Here is a 14,256-nt window from a genome sequence, read left to right as displayed (position 1 = left end):
TAACTGTAGAACAAAGCCAAAGGTTCTAGAAGCTTAACTATATAAGGAGAGGGGAGGAGGAGATGCAGGGAGCCAATCAGATACAACACAGGTGCATATTCATGAGCTCAAGCACAGAGGATCTTGGGAGTGATTCAAAGAGTCACCACAAGCTAAACCTCATTAAGCTCCCAAGGCTCCTCAGGCGCCTCTGCGCCGGGTGGCATGCTCCGAGCAGATAGCTCTGCAAGGGCGACTGCAACATAAGGACAAGGGAACAGAAATGGATGATGTAATCAAAGTGAATGTAATGATGGCTTCAAAACACTGTAGGAACATCGCAATCTTACAGAGATTTGCTATCTCAAGCCCTGCATTGGGATGCAACGATAGATTTCTCAAAATATGTGTTCAGCTAATTTCCATTATTCATTTGTGTTTGGGGACAGCAGAGAGGAAAGAGATGAGAAGCAATTCAAACAAAGGTCTAGAAATGTTAAGGGGGGGAGAAGATGGATGTAAGACCAAGCAGGTAATTTCCAGTACCTTTCCTCAACCCAGTCTTCACCAAGGTTTGCTACCCATCCCACACTCTCCCCCTTCCAACTATTATGCCCTCCATCGTGGGCATGATGAAGAAGCCAGCCTCCACTCAAACCTCACGCAGGTTCCTCACGGTGTGTTGCAAGGCCTGCCTGTGTCTTCTAATGACAGAAAGAGACTGGAGACTCTTCTCAAAACAGAAGTCCTCAACCAGTTGGTTCTCACCACATAGTGATTTAGGCTGTATTTTGTTGGATAGTTTGTGTGAAAGTTATGCTGGACACTGTGAAGATCTTACTACGGTCAGATTGGTGTTTTGTTGGGTTGTAAGTAATGGCGAGTCTCCTCTCTCTGTCCTCCTGTGGTGACTGTCATTTAAAGCAGCTCAGCTGATCCCATCTGTCATACCAGAGATCAGCAGGAGAGTGCAATTCTAATGCAGCCAAATCTTTTCTTATAGAGGCAGTTTTTGTAAAAACTCAGAGAAAATAAAATCGAAGCCTCAGAAAAGGTAGACCTGCAAACTCAGTATTCTCAAGGTGCCTCCACAAAATATTTAAGGAATATGTGAACTTGGTTCGTAGTCTCTTCTCCTGCATGTTCCATGCTTGCTGCTTGTGTTTACAAGAGTAAAAGATGAGAATCTCTTCAGACAAAAATAAGCAGTATTAGCAGGGCAATTCTTCAGAAATATGCTTATTCTTCCAAGGCATTTGCATAATAATAAAAGAAGAAAGATATATAAGGTAAACTACCTATCATCAGAATTGTTTCTAAAAATGAATGCTTTTCAAAGTTTTCCAAGAGGCAGTGGGAGCTCTTTGAAATAAATGAGGTAATTAAGTGGTGGAAAAACAGAACAAGAGTAAAAGGAAAAAGGATGAATATAATGCTGTTAAATGCCCCCTTGTCCAGGGGTTACAGCATTTACCTGGAGCTTGGGTGACCCTGGTTTGCACCCCTGCACTGTTAGAGTTTCCCTATGGGAATTTTGGAGAAGTATATTCCTTTTTGTGCCTAATCTTACCTATAAAGCAAGAACTGCAGCATTATCCTAATTCTGGGAGATCTAATCAAGGTTTTAGAGAAGTGCAGAACAAGTTCCCCAGAGGTCCTGTAGTTTTGTAACTCCTGTAAATGAAGTGACAATGTCCCTCGATTTCAACAGGAGTTGTTACTATGTAGTAAATTCTACTGTGTACTAAATTCTACTGCTAGTCCCTGTCTAGGAGGGACAACAGCAGGAACTAGAAAGAATAAATCAGGAACATTTGTTCCAGGGCCCATGGCACTGCTCAGTGGTCCTTTCTCATGAGTGCACATATAGGTATATAATAAGCTCTTCCATGCCCAGATATGATGATGGAGACCTTTAAAAGTTCACAGCATAAAAAGATGGTCTTCAAACACCCAGTTACCAAAAATAAGTAAAAAAAAATCAAAAACTTTGCATTCAGTGAACAGAGTTTGCTGTATAAAGCATAACGTTTGAAAAGTGCTCAAATTGCAGCATACATTTAATTTTTGGTAATAAAACATTTAATATGCATTTTCAGTCAGATGATTCCATGATAAGCTGTCTCACACTGCAGGTAAGAATATAATAATATAATGGAAGGAATTAGCAAAATTATCTGTGTCTTCCTGGTCCTGGCCCTGAAACCAATATCACTGTTGGCATCTGGAGGCTGCACCTGTCATGAGTTATGGCTCTTGTTTTTACAGGAATGATAAAACTGATATTTCAGTGCCATTCATCATATGTAATAAACTCTCCACCTTAGTCTAAATGCATTTATATGCTGCTATTGGAAACGAGTACAGGAAATACAAGCACTCAACTGTATATGTTAGATACACTTTTTGTAATACTTTCTGTTGTTAACAAAAGAAGTCACTAGCTCTCTTCCAGGGGTAGTGTGGCAGAGCTGAAATCACAGGCTCTGTGTCACAAAAAAGCGCAGTACCTTCTTTACCTTTAAAGTTAGAGCTTTGGCTATTGTATGGCTCTGAATTGCCTGGCCAGAAATGTGGACCCAGGGTTCATGTTATCCCAAAATATTTGGTCACACAACTAAATGCATTCTGTTCACAAGGGCTATCAAGATGTCTGAGTGAGATAAATATCTTATTTTCTGATGGTTTCTTATGAATGATAGTGCTGGTGAGTGGCAGAGCACAGGAGCCAGCAGGACCCCATGGGCTGTGTTTGACTTTCGTGCACTTCCAACAGCCCACCCCACTTGCTGGATCTTGTTTTCACACCAGCATTTTGGCCCACCACCTCTCTGCCTCTATACAACTTTTCCTACAAGCAGGAAATGAAGATTCAAGCAACCTGCCTAATTTCTAGGATGAAACTCCATCCATTCTCAAGATCCATCTTCCTTAATTAGGGAAATTAGTTTGGCCCATGATTTTTCCTCAGTGAGAGATTACTGCCCTCCCCAGATGTGGGTCCATCCAGAGGGGAAGAACATCTAAATTCTGGCAAAAGCCCTCCTACCTCTTACCATGTTTCTGGCCATGATAGCCAGTTACTCTGGAGAAGTTGGTTTGAAGGTTTAATAATCAGGTTTCAAATAATTAAACACCCCAGAAATGTATTTTCAAACTACAGCAGGGTTGTCTTTGCCCTCCAGTTATAAGTGTCAGTAATCAGTAGTGCCATTAATTCTTTTGAATAGTCTTAATAATTTCTGCATCAGCAATGGAGAATAGCATGAATGCTGTAGTGGAGTATTTTAAAGCCAGAACAAGGCTGTGAAAAAATAAATGAACTTTTTGGTTTATCTAGTTCCTCTGAAATCAAGGGAGTTATACTCTGTTACGCCACACAAGAAGCCAAGTCATTTAAAGCATTGTATGATTTAATAGTAACTGTGCCAAACTTGCTTGTGCCAGAGGGGTTGTACTAGAGGATCTCCAGAGGTCCCTTCCAATCTTAACAATTCTGTGATTCTGTGAATAGAAAACAATAACTCTATAGAAGGGAAAGGTGGATTTTTTTCTGATTCATGCATATTATATTCATTCTGTGGAATCACCTAGTGGACTGTGAAAAATAGGTACTTAAAAATCTGGGTTAATGCTTTAGGAGTGTAAACTTTTTAAGAAAATAGCTTGGATATCAGCAGGAATCCTTATATAAAAAAGTAATGTCAAGTAATATCATCTAATTGCCTCTTTTCTGTAATATGGAGTGACTAGAAAAAAATAAATAAATAGGCAAGCAAGAGAACAGCAGTGCATTTGCTCATCTGAATTTTCTTGTTTTAAGGGACTTTGCAACAAACATCAACCTTAGGTTCTTCATTAATTAGGCCAGAAATACTGTACAGGCACACCAGTTCAATTTTCTAACAGTTTTCTAATTGTTGTTTGTAGGAATGCTTTTTTCCACTGTTGTTTTAGCCTTTCCTCTGTTATTATGAAGGACAATATATATCACTTTTACTGCAAAGTGCCAGGCAAGCCAGGATATTCAAATGAATAAACCTGGATGCTTTATAGCTTTTGCCCTCTTGAAATCAGATCTGAAAAATATAGGACCTAAATATCAATACTGTAAGGTTTTAGTTTTATATCAGGCATAAATCTCAACAACCTGCACTTAACAATGAGCTCAGATTTTAACTTAATCTTTGGCAGGCTGAGAATTAAACCAGCACACATTCTGTTTTGTCTTCTCTCCCAGGCGGCTCCTTGAAAAAGGCACTGTCTGTGCCAGCAAGCTTAAAGGTTTTATAGTTTGTGAAAAGCAGATCCAGAACTGCCTAGGTGGGCCATAGACTCCCAAAAGACAAAGAATTGAGTCTTGCACTCCCCAGCTCTCTCTGCTTAAATAAAGTTGCTAGTTGCCTAATGAATGTTAGCTGTAATACTCCCTGTGGTCAGTGGGGCTGTTGTTTAATGAATTGCTTAATGTGCTTGATTACTGTTACTATGTGGAATGAGGGAAATAGCCAGAGAGATTTGAAAGACCCACTGGAGAATACGATGAAAATGAATTGGATCAATAAGAAGTTTTTGCTCATCTCTGAACAACGCATTATGTGCTTTATTGTTGGAGCTGGGGATAATGTAATTTTGTGGCTTGTTGTTGTTCTTTTTATAATTCAGAAATATAAATCTCATTTGACATTGGGTTTTAGGGCTGGCCTTCCTGGAGTTATAAATGTTCCCCTGACTCCAGTCCCGGTTACTCACATAGACAGATAAATTAATTAGGAAAACTTTTATGCCAATTACTTTATGCCCTTGGCTTTCATATGTTTCTGAAGAGCGGCAGCTAATTAAAGATATGATTCATAATTACTGGTCGATCGAGTAGTTGAGTAATGGAATCAGGAACTGTTCCAAAAAATTATCCATCACATCATTACTAATTGTTACATAATACATAAGGATGTAGAATTCAAATAAAAAATTACTCACATTTGAAAGATTCATTCAATTAGTGGGTTTGGGATATTTTTTATAACAATTATAAACACAAGATAGCTCTCACATTTTTAAAGATCACAGAGGTTTTATAAATATTTATAATTAAATATGAGCATAATTTCCAGCGAGTTAAGGACTCAAGGGCCTAGCTGGAGGAGTCAGTTAGTAGTTAGTGAATTTATGGAAGGTGGAAATCAAATCTTTGGGTCAAATTAGGGCTCAAATGAAATGAATATGATGGTGTCTTCCTAGTCCTGCCACAAAACTGCTCTAGTTTGGCAAGCATTGCAGGCTAATTTCTTAAGAATAGAGGAGCTGTTACAACTTATAACTTGGCACTGAACAACGCACAGAAATTTGCACAGAATTTGTCAACACTCATTTTTCACAGTCAGCATTTGCTGTCCCAGCAAGATGATAACAGATACCACAACCTGGTAAAACTGGTGGAATAGTGAAAAAAAAATTCCTCCAGCTCTTCCTTGCTAAGTTTGCAGATGTTCTGTGTTATCACAGTTTATGAACAGTCATGACACTTCATCAATAAAATATGTCTGGAAAACTTAAGTATGGGTTCATTCAGTAATTCAGATACCCCCCAGGTAAGCCTGGGAAATCTCTTGGTTCAATTTTCTGCTGGTTCCTTAGAGCCTAAAGAAATCGTGGGATAAAGTCCTGTATATATGCTAAGCCTTCAGAATAACCCCTAAAGTTTAAAAAGCAGGGCCAGCAATACTTGCAGCATGAGCCTTCATAAAAGCTGTGATGTCCCAGCTAGAAGTTCAAAAGTTACCAAGAAAGCACCTCAAGAACCCAGAAGAATTTTGGCTGACTCAGTATTTATTTGAACTTCCTGGAGAGCCTGACCCTGCATATTCTTCATCTCCTTCACTTAAATAAGTAAGTCAGATCTACAGGCCTTTTCACCTACTCTGCAATGTTTTTTCTACTACACTTGGTTGTATATGATTAACTTAACCTACCACTCATTAGACACATGGCATATGGTTTGGAGGAGGATTAATAAATGTTTTGCTGTATCTGAATGAGAGAGAGAAAATGAATGAAAACAAACTTCCACTTCTGCTCGCAGCTTTAAAAGGCTATTTAGCTGCCATCCATCTGCAGGTACCATGTGCTGCCCTTCTGAATATCACCAGGGAACAAAGGAGAATTCAATTAAACATTTTGTATTCTAATTTACTTGGATTGCTATAGATATCTACAGCAGCTTGTAGGAGAACCCAGCTGATGGGTGGGTAGGATCATTCAGCAGAAAAATGTCCCAAAGACCTTACAGTCCACAGCAGTAAGACAGACACAAGATGGCCAATGGGGAGATGGACCAGCAGAAAGAAAATGCCCCCTTTGAGAGTCAACAGTGAAGTCTTATCTCCTGAAGTCCCCATGAGTTCAGGGGTCTCTGATGAACCTTTCTCTTACCCTGTAAAGATGTTCCAGGGAATACAGAAGCTTTTTTTTTTTGCTTTTATTTTTTTAAGGAGCCCTTTTTTAATAGTGCTACATCTTTTAAAACTCTGTTTTGGTGTTTCAGGAGTCAGTACCTCCTGATGAAGTGAGTAGAAAGGGTTTTTCCACTGCATCAGGTCAGCTGAGCACTTGGGAAGAGAGGAAGGTGACAAAGTGATGCATAGAAGTCTGCAGAGGTGTTAAGGATTACAGCTGTAGAACTAAATGCTTTTAAAATTTCAAAGTTAACATCCTAGGGAATAATAAAGTGCAAAAACAAGTAATATACAATCATGATATTATGTTAGATGGGAAATCAATACTGAACCTGGTAGTCTTATTACATTGTGTTTCTATCATGATGGTTAGTCAGAAATAGCTTTTTGGGATTAATGGTGACAACCTCTGACCTGTCAACATCCTTATCAAACACATGCCTGGCAAAGGCACAGATGCTCCTCACCTGCAACAGCACCGCTCTGTGAAAGGGCTGTCTACAAAACCAAATGAGGACAGACATTCACAGCTGTAGGAAAATCCCAACCCCAACACAGTGTAACCTTAAATCATAAAATTCATTGAAAATAAAAGAAAAGAATAAATTAAAAGAGCCCTTTGAAATGAATTAAGGCTAATGTCTAGGCAGAAGTTTTATTTTTAAACTTTTAAGCTGTTACACTGCTCATTTCTGAAACAGTACAAATGTATTTGCATAAATGGAGCAGGGTGAGGAAAGATATTTGATATAGTTAGTGGGTTTTATGGAAGTTTAATTTCTTCTAATTTTAACACTAGAATTAGATGTTTCCATTGTCTGGATGTTTGTCTAGAACTAAAAACACCACGGACATCTGTCAGACCTTCTCAAGGTGCAGCAGGGCACAAAAGCTTTCAATTCTGAGTATCTTTGGGGCAGAGTCCTCTGTTGGTTTTTGAGGGTTTTTTTTTTATTATTATTGTTATTGTTCAAGAGAAGAGAAGTCTTATGGTCTATTTTAAGACATTGTAGTCTGTATCTTAGAAAAAATTTCATCTAGATTACTCAGCGTGTAAATGGTACCTTCTGACTTTAAAAGGGAAATAAAGGTTATTTTCCTACTAGTTTTTTAATTACTGTACAAATTCATTTAAAGCAATTGAAAATGAGCAGTTTTGATTTAATGGATGAAAAATTACATAGACTTACTCTCATTATGAAAATAGCCTTATAGCTCTTGGTGAAATGGAGATTTTCATATTTGGGGTAAAATCATCATACCAGTGGTAAACGCTGCCATGAAACAAATTCCCCTATATGTTATATATTTTATATAACTACATGAAAATACAGGCTTAAACTACAAAAATCAAAACCCCTTCAGCTAGGTTTAGTGCTTGAAAAGTCACATAACCAAGACTAATTAATCTCCTGTGGTTTATCAGATCAAATCAGTAGGCAATGGATTTTTCATAAATATTTGGGGTCACAACACATTTTACTTTGATACATCTAAACATTTGATAAAAAAAGTTATTTAAGTTACTTCAAAATTAAAAACCTGAACTATCGTGAATGTCAAAATGGAAAGCTTTCTTTTTCTTTTTTATTTTAACAAATAAATAAAACCAACAATATTGATATATAAACACAAAATTCAGTTGCAACAGCATTTTTTAATTGGAAACCCTTTTTTTTAAAATTTTTTTTTTCAAAACAAAAACATTTTCAGGCAATTTTAAGAAAAGCTGATGGGCTTTAGTCCATGATATTGGAAGGTGCTACAGCTTCCCTGAATTATCCATCGGAATGGAGGTGCGCAGAGCTGCCAGAGGGCAAAAGGGAAGGGAAAAGAGAGTTGAGAGGTGGAACAGGGTTCATCATTTCTGCATTAGCTAGAAATTTGCTACCTGCAACCAATGTCAATTAGCAGCACCAAGTAATCAGGAAACTGTGAAGGCTGTCCTTTCTGTCTCTGAAATACTTCAAACTTGAGAATCTCATGCAGTAACTTTCAGGCAAAGCCAATATTTGTCACTTCTTGGATTTCAGCTAATTATATGCTTTCACAAGAAATGTGCTATTTATTCTGCATGCATGAACTTCTTTGTGGAATAAATATTATTTGCAAAAATACAAGATAACATGGTTCAGGCTTGTGTGTGTCAACTGTAATAGGCACTATTAAATGAGATGTACTTTCAGAGCACATTTCTTCATTACTACCTTTGTGATGTCAAAGGCAAATGTCTGATGTTGAAATGGATTCCAAATTATGTCCTAAAGCACTTCATATGCCACAAAGCTCCAGCAACAGCAGTTGCATTGTGTCCCCGTAGCCAGTGAAACACTGTACGATTTTATGAAGTGCAAACTTCTACTAAGAGAGGTAAGATCCATTATCTAAAAGATGAACTAAATTGCCACAGTCTCAGGGCATTGCCAACTGGTGCAAATTGAGCTGAAAATCCCCTAAACAGCACACATTTCTGTGACCTTTTCATCCTCAGGCTCTGCTCTTAGAGCCGTCTCCTGAGCTCAGGTAAGCATTACTACATAGCATTAGGAATATATGGTGCAGTACTGCAAGATCTCCCTGTGTCTGTCCTGATCCTCTGAGACTTTCCTCCCTGCCTCAGCATGGTCCCCAGGGTGACTGAGCCCCTGGCACCCAGGGAAGTGACAGTGCCAGAAGTTCAGTCGTCAGGACTTCTGCAGGGGCTGAGCAGAGGCGAGAAAATCCTCTGAGGCCAGACAAGGTAAATGGCCATGGGATTCTTCACGAGGAGAAATAAATGCCTGTTTATGACAGCTGTTCTCCAAAACCACCACACCTCAAGCATGAGCAGTGAGGCAGGAGAGACATTCTTTTCCCGCTACTTCCTTGTGCGTGTGATGAGAGCTGAGACACTCTCGCAGTTGGGGCTGGTGGTGGCATACAAGTAGGTCAGATCAATAGATGCTCCTTGCAGTAACACAGACAGCTTAAATTATTAATATTATTTTTGAAAAATAGGGCGCTTGTTATTACGTGATTCATACTTGAAGTTTTCCAAGCACTTAAAACAGAGTCCTCATGATTTACAAGTAAGAACAGATTATTAGTGTCTGAGAATTTAATTGACTGCCTCCTCTCGGCCATTGACTTCAGCAGTAAATTTTTTTCCAGTTACCTGCTCAAAATAGCATCATCTGCCCCTTAAACAATCAGCACGGTTCAAGGATGGGAAAGTGTCTGTCTGTTCTCACAAAAAAGAAAAAAAAACCCCAAAATTTAAGGCTAAAAGCCTCAATCCTGTAAAACTGGCACTGTTGGAAACAAATTGCTGGACACCATGAAATCTCTGAGGGGCAAAGAAAAATCAAAGCCAATTTCTAATGTTTTTTTTTTGTAAAACTGCTCTCATTCTAAAATGAAGAGGCGTGTGGAGTATTCAGGCTGAGGTGAAGGAGATGGGCAAGCACAAAAGTGTTTGTCTGCAGCACTGGGAGTCTGCAATGCCACACAGTGACTTTCTCTAAGTTATTCAGCAGTGAATTCCAGCGAGATCTCCTCTCAGCCCTGTTTACACACATATGTTCTGATGTACAAGAGCCCTCCTCTCTCCCATAAAAGCTGACACACAGATGTATAGCATGCACGCTGTACATTGCTACTTGGCAACTGATGGCACATCTCGGCTTCACCATGGAAGTAATCCCCACATATGTATAATTATTTTTAATGAATTAAGTCCTTGAAGTGTGAAGATTCATAAAGATCTTTATAGCCTCCTTTGACACTTGAAAGTAAATATTTGCATTGTGCACTTCAAATTAGATGTGCAATGCCTGTTAAAAATAATGGAAATTGGAAGTCTGGTCTGTCTAATGATTTCCTTCTTGATCTTTGTGCTAGTACAGAAAATACAGAGAGCAGGTGCTTGAGTCCTCCTCTGCTCCCCTGAGGATGAAAAGATCTGTCGGCAAAGTCACCCCTAGGGTGGATGAGAACATCCTTTCCAGAGAGGGAATCTGCCAAATAAATGGTCCCCTTCCCTGGTGCTTCCTGACTGACAACAGGCACTTTCAGTTCCCTCTGCATCACTGTGATACAGACATTTTGTCACCTACAGCTATTCTATAAATTATACTGAAACATTTCTCAGGTCTTCTGTCAGCAGGAAGGAAGACCATTGGTGTTGTCACAGAGGGGACACAGGGAGTGGCTACAGCGTAGCTCTGTGTACTGAGGACAGTGTGAGAACACTGACTTGCTGTGTTAATGGAAGATGAGGAGCATGGGGGCAAGGAGGCTCCTTGAGGTCTCCCAGAGCAATGTGCAACCCTGCCCATCAGTGTGAATTAGCCAGTGAGCAGCCCTGTGCCAGGAAGATAAGCTAACCAAACTACACAGTGCTCCTCACCAGGCTGCCTAGTGCTCTTCTCTTGCCTGAGCTTACCCATCTGGCTCTGCCTCCACCACAGCAAAGTTGGTTGGGTAATCTTTGCCCTCACTCAAAACTCTCAGATTTTGACCTTCTGCAAAATCATTCAGAATTCCCAAAATTAACTGCAGCAAATGCATTTTGCTGATGCGGCCAAACTGTCCCACAATACTGGGAAGGGAGGAGTGGGTTTGGTGGGTTGGTGCTTGAGCCTCATCTTTTACCTCAACAACCAAGAGATCAGCTGGAATAGAGATAATTTGTTCCAATACAGCCCCCAGTCCACTTGTGCTGTGAGTCATTTGCTTACCACTAAGGCTGAAATATTCATCCCATGTGAGGACCCTCCAGTGATGCCTGATAAAATGGGATTCCACCATCCTGCACTTAGTGCCTCCCAAGGAGCCCTGAGCTTTAGATATCATCATTCCTGCCTATGGCACAGAGGTTTGGTACTAGGTGATCTTTAAGGTCCATTCCCACACCTTAACATTCTATGATCATGGGCCTGTCTGAGATCTCAGAAGCCATTATGGTCATCTCTGTAGTGTGTTAGCACAACTTCATTGTCCATAACTGTTACACCAAAGAAAAAGGGAAAAATTGTTACATATTTCTACTATAACAAAAATCACATCTTACTAAATATACACTTTAAAAATTGAAACATCTGGTGAAGTGAAATTTCTGCTGTACATAGGGATGACAGGCTTACTCTTCTTGACCAAAACCAATAAAATAAACCTATGATTATGACTTCTCTATGGAATGCTTTTGAGTAAGTCGTCATTCTATAGCCAGGGTATACACTGATACACAGGGATTCATTGACAAGTGCCTGCTACAATGTATAATATTACCAATTCCCTACCAAAAAAGTAATAGAATCATATATAATGTAAAGAATGGCTTGAAGCCTTATTGTGAGTTACTCAGGAGGAGGGAGAGTTAAAGAAATGATGTGTCGCTCACTCCTAAATGTTGCAGTTGTCTGGTCTGTCGCTCCGATGCACTGGCTTTGCAAGCCTTTAGTTACCTGGAAAATCCCATAAGACCCTCGAGGGTGGGCAAAGAGGCGGGAGGAGGCTGGGAAAGGGAGAGTGGAAAAAAAGGAGGATTAAACTGAAGCACTCCTGTCACTGCTGCATTTTCCCTCCAGAGAAATCCTTATTGTGTACCAAGTATCGCAAGTGTGTATTTTATTGTGGAGAGGGAGACAGAGCAATCAGAAACTCTGTCACATTGTATCACCATGAGAAGTAGTGGTGTTTTTTTAAAGGCAGGTATGTCTGGCTGGAGCAATTTCTCACTCCTTTTTAGGATCTTACATGTGGTTCAGGATGCTACAAGAAAAAGACCCAAGCCACCTTCCTGCACACTGTGATGTGAAGGCACAGAATATGCAGTGGCCTTTCTTTGACTCTAAGTAGTCCAAAGATGCCACCAGTTAATTCACCCCTTGGCATAGGTTTACAGAGGTTCATGGCAGGTTGTACAGGGACACCTGCTCAGGTCCAGCAGCTTCATGCAGTACAGGAAGAAACACATTATTATTATTGGCTCCCTTAGCCCTTCAGGCTTTCCCTTCAGGGTGATTTATTTGTGAAACCCACACACCTATCCAACAGGGAAGGTTGGGGGAAAATCTTGGGCGTGGAGAGGATACTCATGTCTTGATTTTCTACCAGCAAACAGCAAGACAAAACTGTATTTGATCCTTTTTTAACTGGACCAATCCAGCAGAGGAATGTGCTAGGTTAGTGAACAGGTGACATCACAAGAGAGTATTCCAGACTTCATGCTTTAATAGTTGTGATTTTTTTAATGAATGAGAAAGTGAATCTACTTTTATTTTTTAAGCATAAAGAGAGAGATTGAGCTCTACCAGTCATGGATAATTATGCCTTATGCACTTTGATAGTGCTTTTCTCTGAAAGCTACACCTAAGTTATGACTAAGCAAGGGATACCATTTTGATAGATCTCAATCAGGAAGTACCAGAAAAAATTGGGATGGATTCTTCCATTGTGTCAATATTTTTCTCTTTTTCAAACAAGATATATGATGCCTTCAATTTCACTGATTACTATTTCAGTGTCAGCCTTATCAAAGCAATGATAGGCTCAATGCAAATGTCCTCCTAATGTTATTTTCCCAACAAAAGTTGCTCCTGACCTGTAGTTTTAGACAAAGCGTAGAAGACTAGATCCTATTTTTCTCTCGGTTCTACCTGGTTTTTAACTAGCTGCTTAATTTAATGTCACTGAGAGTCCTCATCCAGGTAGCACTGCAAGACTAATACTGAGCATTTCACTATGCTCCTTTTTTTTTCTTGTGTCAGGATTAGAATTTGCTTATGTTTAAGTTATTCAGTTCTTCATGTCAGCAAAGCTGATCCCAGATTGAATGCTAAACTTTTTGAAGATATGGTTGTCCACTTTAGGACAGAAAAAAAATATTGTGCCTGACTGTGTCTGGCTCTGATAAAGCTCAACTGGCCTTTTTATGCCCTCCAGTAGCAAGGTTGGATTCTTGCAAATGTGCAGTCACTGTCAGAGCTGCATAATTGAAGGACTGACAGTTCTCAAGACTTCATTATTATTTTTTATTAGGGAATCTGTTGGCACTGACAGTTTTTTCTCATACTTTTCAAATACGCTGGATACTGGCAGCTGAGGATTCTGCATGACAGCTTGCATTGAAGTATCAGGGTATTTTTTATGTTGGTACAGAGAGAGAAAAACTGTCAACACGAACAAAAAACAGAGCTCAAAGATGGTTTATATATCTAAGTTTATTTAAAACTTAGTACTATTTTGATTTTTCATTCGCAAATTTTAATTATATGTGAGCAAAGGTTATTGTTAAACATGTAAGCACCAAGAAGAATTTAATGTCTCTAAACAAATACATTGTAGGAGCATAGTCAGCAAGGGAAGAAGTTTCCTGATTCACAGCTAGTTTCTTTTATTTAGGTCACCACTAGAATGGCTTCATCCGAGCCTATTTTTTCTAATGGTTCAGTACTGAGTGATGCCAGATCATGAATGGCCTTCTATATTCCTTCTTCATAAACAAGGAAGCAGAGCCTAGACAGATTGGTTTTGATGTTGATCTAAAGCAAAGTCTTAAACTATATATAGGGAAACTGCTCAGGTTGTTTAGAGAGTGTGTTTTAAATGCAGGAAAGATTTTCTTTGACTTTGCTGTCATAAAGGATTGCGTTGAACATGACTAGTAACAAAACACTTGGCATACGGAGAGCAGGACTTTCAGATCCCAAACACCCAGCAAGGAGCAAATTGTGTTGAACACAGAAGCAGGAGATGTGGTTCCTTGGCAGACCTCATGAGCAGTGATGCCAAACTCTGAGCTGAATTACCAATGGAGAGTCAGTAAGTATGAATAGCCCCA

General features: G+C 39.4%; 1 long non-coding RNA gene across 2 annotated transcripts; it reads right to left on the bottom strand.

Moving 5' to 3' along the window:
• Positions 1-3,388: 3,388 nt before the first annotated feature.
• LOC146439991 (uncharacterized) lies at positions 3,389-12,567 on the bottom strand. Of its 2 annotated transcripts, none has more exons than XR_014851328.1 (3): positions 12,460-12,567; positions 11,815-11,928; positions 3,389-3,483 (listed from the first exon to the last, which is right to left on the bottom strand). It is a non-coding gene; the product is annotated as an uncharacterized LOC146439991 (long non-coding RNA). The 2 variants fall into 2 exon arrangements; XR_014851327.1 differs by lacking the exon at positions 3,389-3,483 and adding an exon at positions 8,145-8,240.
• Between the last annotated feature and the right edge of the window lie 1,689 nt (positions 12,568-14,256).

This window comes from Lichenostomus cassidix, chromosome 3, assembly GCF_008360975.1.
Source record: "Lichenostomus cassidix isolate B80296 chromosome 3, HeHo_3.0, whole genome shotgun sequence".
Lineage (NCBI taxonomy): Eukaryota > Metazoa > Chordata > Aves > Passeriformes > Meliphagidae > Lichenostomus > Lichenostomus cassidix.
Note: the sequence above shows the minus strand (reverse complement) of the source record. Positions and strands in the feature narration are given on the sequence as shown.